This window comes from Chiloscyllium punctatum, chromosome 43, assembly GCF_047496795.1.
Source record: "Chiloscyllium punctatum isolate Juve2018m chromosome 43, sChiPun1.3, whole genome shotgun sequence".
Taxonomy (NCBI): Eukaryota; Metazoa; Chordata; class Chondrichthyes; order Orectolobiformes; family Hemiscylliidae; genus Chiloscyllium; species Chiloscyllium punctatum.
This window is the reverse complement of record NC_092781.1, coordinates 14,865,740-14,872,280: the sequence shown is the minus strand read 5'-3', so window position 1 is coordinate 14,872,280 and position 6,541 is coordinate 14,865,740. Positions and strand designations below refer to the sequence as shown.

General features: G+C 41.4%; 1 long non-coding RNA gene across 1 annotated transcript; it reads right to left on the bottom strand.

Moving 5' to 3' along the window:
* Nucleotides 1-1,074: 1,074 nt before the first annotated feature.
* LOC140466510 (uncharacterized) lies at nucleotides 1,075-6,175 on the bottom strand. The gene is made up of 3 exons (XR_011955213.1): nucleotides 6,059-6,175; nucleotides 5,067-5,162; nucleotides 1,075-1,178 (listed from the first exon to the last, which is right to left on the bottom strand). It is a non-coding gene; the product is annotated as an uncharacterized lncRNA (long non-coding RNA).
* Between the last annotated feature and the right edge of the window lie 366 nt (nucleotides 6,176-6,541).

The window sequence follows — 6,541 nt, the reverse complement described above, 5'->3', positions numbered from 1 at the left end:
GAGGCTGGGATAGAGTGAGTCAGAGGGGGAAGGTGGGTTGTCACAGCGATTCTGACACATAGCATTCTTCTGGCATGTTGGTTGTTTTTCTGTACCATTCTCTGGCCTGTTCGAAAACATTCCTATCTGAGCAGGGCAAGGTTACCATGTTCGTGCTCATGTTGGTTCACAGCAGCTTTTTCGTGATGGGTCAGCTCCCAGGATATCGGGCACTACTCATGAATCTATTGAATTGCTCCGGGAAGAATGTGTGGGAAGATTAGACTCGGAGTGGATATGCGGGATGTTATAGCTGCATTGACGTCGCGACCGAGATGCTTTTGATAACGATAGTGAGAAATCTCACTGAGCCTCATGGTGTTTTCCCTCCGAAACATACAACACAACTGACACTTCGTAAATGACAGTATAATCCGATCGTTTACAACTCCCATTTGTACACAATATTTCATATACTTACCAGCAGGCTCTGCCCTCCTGTCGATCAGCCTTGTCCAGTTGGAGAGAATGATTGAGAGAGGTACAAGGCCCAACAGAAGTGAATGTGGTTTTAAAATTTGGGGTGTCGAGCATATAATCGAATATTCTTTGAATAAGACTGGACATGTATCACAAGGAAGCTTGGCACTGCAACCATGATTGGGTTGTGTCAATTTACATCTGAACTTATATTTATTACATCGGAATTGTAGAGGATGACTTCAATTTTACAGTTTAATCTAAGCATTGAATTTGTTTTTGCGGTAAGATTTCTCTAGATATTATGAGTAAGAGCACGAACATTATCATTGATACATATACCATTCTTCCTTGCCTGACCATAATCAATACCAGGAAACAAATGCAACAAGAAAGCAGGAGAAGCAATTTAGGTTAAAAATGATCGACTGAAACGGAAACTTCCCTAAGAATTCACACAAGCTGATCATAACGTCCAATCCTGTTGAGAAATTAATGTCTGCACTGAATAATCTTGAGAGCTTTTTCTGATTTTTTACCTGGTTTTTCACTGGAGTCACTAAACCTTCTCTTCGCCAGTCAACAGTTGCAATTCTCAGTTCAATGGGACTTTCTTTAGATGCACTACTCTCATCTGTTTCATCAGCTTCAATTTCAGTCATGTTAACAGCTTCGATTCGGCGATGTCCATTCATGAGCTTATTGAACTCTTCATTGGTCTGAAAATTCAAACACATTGGTGAAATGATTGACTCTTAGTGGTGATTATGTCGGAGAAGTGTCAATAACGTAAGAGAGCTACATTCTACATAATCGCTGACTTTAGCATGAAGTGCGGGGAAAGCAATGAAGGCATCCGTTACTCGTGTATAATCTTTGACTGAATAAATGAGCAGCAGGCAAATAAGTGGCCATCCATTTCGTCCCAATCCAATATAAAGCTGCGTGAGAAGCCTCGAGCAGCTCAAATATCTCTGCTCGATCGTTCAATAACCAAAATGGCAGGAGCTTTCTAGATGTGTTTCATTTTGCAAGAATCACTTCGATAATCGTCTCTGATCATTAAAACCTGACAGTTCAATTTCATCATGGAAGGATAGGTTAAGTCACCTCAGATTGGTGGAGTTTATTGGTGTTTGAGACGAACCTTCCCAATCAGGATGATTTCAAATTCCATCACCAGCCTGATCTGATTTCCGGATAACACGTTGGTCTTGAGTTGGCCTCATGGCCCTTGGACCATTAGATTTAGATGCGAAACTCAGATTGTTAATTTTCATGAAGATACTGGATTGAAATGGTTATAAAAGGAGCAAATGTGATGCTATCTATCATCAAATATCGTATTATCAGGAAGTGTGGATGTCTGCCTCTCCAACCCAGCTTCAAGACTGGTAGTGAGTCATCTGGTGTCTCTTTTTCATGGGTAGGAAGGGATACAAGTCGGTTTGAAAGGGGAATGAACATGTCCCATCCTCTGAGTAAGAAGCGGGGCTCAAGGCACATGCAAAAGTCCCAGTTGCGCCTGCATTTTTGATGGCTATATGGAGCATGCCTTGTTCCAGTCCTGCTCTGACCCCTGTCAAAGTTCTGTCTCTGATCCATTGATTGTTGCTTCCTACTCTCACCCAGAATTAGAAATAGTAATCAATTTTACTCCGAATTTCCACCCTTCGTCCAACTTCACCTGGAATCTCTGAAAATCTTCCTTTCCTTTCTTGAGTTTAGTCTTTCCATTTAAGGGCTAGACTATCTACTGTCTCCCACAGTTACGTTGAACTACGTCTCCTCACACCCTGCGATCTGCAAAGATTCCATTCCATTTCCCAGGTTCTCCAACTGTACTGTATTTTCATCGGTGTCACCACCCACTGGGGTGTTTTTCCTGACTTAAGGTCTCCTCTCAATGCCGTTGACAGGCATTTCAGCTGTCTTACTCAGTTTGCGCAATTGTTTCCTCCCCCATAAGAACATAGCAAATAGCAACATGAGTAGACTAGTGGCCCCTCCATCTTGCTCCATCATTCTATTATGATTGACCCAAAATTGCCCATGTTGCCGTTCCTTCATTTTGATTGTGACCCTTGATTCCCCTACCGCTTAAGAATCTCTCTCAGATTAGGCATACAGAGACTCCTAGTGTCATAGAGCTGTACAGTATGGAAACAGACCGTTCGGTCCAACCCGTCCATGCTGAACAGATATCCCAACCCAATCTCGTCCCATCTGCCAGAACCCAACCCATATCCCTCCAAATACTTCCGATTCATATACCCATTGCAAATGCCCTTCAAATGTTGCAATTGTGCCAATCTCCACCACATGCTCTGGAAGCTTGATCCATCCACGTACCTTAACCTATGCCCTCTGGTTCTGGATTCCCGATCCCAGGGAAAAGAAATACTTTGTCTAATTATCTTATGCATGTACCTCATAATTTTGTAAACCTGTATAAGGTCACTCCTTACCCTCCGACGCTGCAGAGAACACAACCTCAATTTGTTCAGCCTCTCCCTCTCGCTCAAATACTCCATTCCTGCCAAAATACTTGTAAATTGTTTCTGAAACCTTTCAAGTTTCGCAACATCTTTCCGAGTGGAATGAGACCAGACCTGCACGCAATATACCAACAGTGGCCTAACCAATGTCCTCTACAAAAGCAACACGACCACCCGACAGCTCTATTCAATAACGTGACAAATATCGGTGAGAATAACAAACTCTTTCTTCACTATCCTATCTTCCTGCCAAGACATTCAGGGCTCAGAGAGAAGGAATTCCTCCTCATCTCGATTTCAAAATGCTGTCCATCTATTGTGATTCGATGATGTCAAGTCCTAGCCTCTGTCATTCGCGTCAACATCATCTGTGCACTCACCCTGTAAAACCCAGTAAGAACATGTAAATTTCAAAGGGATTAACTGTCATTCTTATAAATCCCATTCAGTAAAGTCCCAACCTGGTTGGTCTTCACTCGCTAGACAATCTTTGGTGCAGTTGTTCCCCTCCATCCCAGAAGAAAAATCGGGTTATTTCTGTCTTCACTTTCCATCATCCCAGTCTCTGTTTCTTGTTTAGCGAATAAATCCTCTACGATTGCCTCTATGTCACGCACTAAACCAGAAGCTATTACTTTGTTTAGCAACAGCTGATGTGGCACTGCATGACATGTCTTTTAAAATTGCAAATGCTCACAATCTATCGGCTTTCCTTTGGTTAAAAAAAGTTTTGTCTCTTTGTTCACTTATTAACATTTGTGTGCACATAGGTCCAGCAAGTTATTAAAGAGGGAAAAGAAATATTTGCCTTTAATGCAGAACAAAGACAGCATTAAAGAGGGGAAGTCTTGTTGCGATTGGACAAAGTCAGTCAGACGACACAGGGGGCACTGTGATTAGCATTGATTTCACTCGTTACGGGGAAATATTTGGAAGGAAATTTGAAGCAGGTTAATCAAAACTATTTCTCCGAAGAAAAGGTTTATCACAAGAGAAACACTTTGACAGACTGGGCCTACTCTATTCTAAAGATGAGGAGAATGACTGCTGATCATACTGAAAGAAATAAGATTGGAAGGAGATTGACAGGACTAATGGTGAGAGGATGATTTTCTTGATGGGAAAGTTGAGAACAGAACCTGGCGTAGACATTGTCGCTATTACTTACTTATCTATGCGACTTAACTCTGTGATCTGCCTGTATTGCTCGCATTACTAAGCTTTTCACTGTGCCTTGGTACACGTCACATTGATTTCAATTCGATTCAATTCAATTCAATTTAGTTCAGTTCAGTTCAGTTCAGCTCAGTTCAATTCAATCCAATTCAATTCAATTAACTTCTTTTCAATTCATCGGATGCTGGTGTAATGCTGATGTCATTAGTTACATTTGTTTGAGATGCCAAGAACAAGGGTAATGACCAACTGTCCTGAGGAGCAATAATACAGAGAGCAGGATCATGTACATCAATTTGTTTGGAAAGCAGGTTAGTTTAACTGCTTTGGGATAAAGTTTAACAGTGTAAGGTAGGGCGGAGCCAGAGATCGAGCAGTCTCAAGAAGAATATTGTAACCGAAGGGATCAGCCTCCACAGTACAGAATGCAACTCCGGCGTCCAGACACCATAATGGACAGCATCTATGAAGACTCAACAACATAGAGGTGTATCCATAGTGTGACTGCCATCCATAGAGGGAGCTCAAGCCAGCCAGTGTTGTTTAATGCAATTTAGTTGTGCAGAATCTGATCGTGCAAGTGAGCAGACATTGTCGAATCAGGGGATTGTTAGTCATTAGAGTTCTCTTCCGCAGAGAGAAATGGAATGTATTCAAATTTGAGAGAGGTGATTTTGATTTCTGCAGGAGTTACGAGTTAGGGAAACCTGGAATGAGAAGGAAGTAATCACCAATTTGGAGTAAAGGGAGATCAATCATTAAGTGCACTGAATGAGTGAGTCAGCTTGGAGGACCAAATGTCCAAGTGCTCCTCCTGTAGCTGAATATAACTTCACAATTATAAAGCTTCACAATTTCACAATGACCACCATCAAATAGATTCCAGACGATACATCCTGCACACACCAAAGCTCCAAATTTGTTCATTCCCACTTTAGATGTGCGTTTTCCCAATGAATGTTCGATGTTGTGATGTTCGATGTATCTCATGTTGTCCTCCCATATCATTCTCCTGTAGCTCTCCTCATCCTGAATAAAGAGATTAATATAATCAGGCTCCAGCATCTTTCATTTATAAAATTATACAGAAGCATTAAAAATCCGCTTGTGAAACTTGAAATAACATTTTGCTGTCAGGGTCCATCCTCCGATCCATATCTGAAAATTATTAATCAGGTTCCCCTCACCCCACTCAAAATAACGCACCCATAGCAAAACCTGTCGAGTGGCCAGTCTAGAGATTCATGCTGAAAGTATATTAAGAATCAAATAGCTGAACAACAGGATGGTTAAATCGACCGTCATGAATGACGTTGGCAATGGATACGTTCTCTCCACTACCACCTGTCCCTGTCTGAAGTAAGATTAAGCCTGTGGCACGCAGGAAATTCAATAAGCCACGTCCTTGCGAAAATACTGAGGCCAATACATGGGCAATTACTGTGCATGTATAAACCTTCTTAATCTGTTGTGTGAGAGACCTGTCTTAAGCTGCCAGCCTAGTAAAGTAGGTGTTGGCAAAGAGACGATTCATTGAATGGGCCGCTTGGGATGATCAGATGGCTTCCCCATCCCTCTGTCTCCAAGTTCCCCACTTATAATTGCCTCTTCGACACCAAGAATGGATCTTAATCTTCGAGAGGCAGGTTTGTGCTGTTTGTAGTAAATCCAACAGGACTGCAACGGGATCCGAGTAAATTAAGATACACTAAGTCGCTCCTGATTCACTTTGTGTTTGGTCAGTTCTCGAATGAAGTTAGAAACTTGGAGAATGCCCATTGAATTTCAAGATCAATATTTTCTCAATGTCACTTCACTCAACAGATACCTCTCATTGACTGCAACTACATATTCTCAATCTCTGCCAATTGTGTGCAGACCATTCCTATTCTGAGTGAGCTTAACATTACAGACTCTCCTTTTACCTTGGTGTACTGGTTCCCATGTTGTGATTTCCAATTTTTCCAGTCTTCATCCAATTTCGAATCAAGTATGCCTGTTGAGGCTGCAGCCAGAATAGATACCGCCACACTGCCCAGAAAGAGCCAGAAGGTCATGATGGACAATCTAATAGGCAAAAACAGTGGGCTTTAGACAGGGAGTTTTGTAATTTTCAAGTTAGCTGCTTCCTTATTCAGAGAAAGAACAATATAAATTGTACAAATAATACAAACAAGAAAATTCCAAAAATTCATCGAATGCTGAAAGTGTAATGTAATTCACCTTCATGAGGCATCGTCAGTGGATTGGAGTATTCCAGCACTAGATTGATCAAATTAATGACGTTTCAAATTTAAAACCAATTATTGGAAAGTACACGGTAAAATGAAATCATACTTTTCCATAAATTGCCTTCGTGTGATGAAAGTTATTTGACTCACGGTCCACAGGTTTAATCATTCAACAGC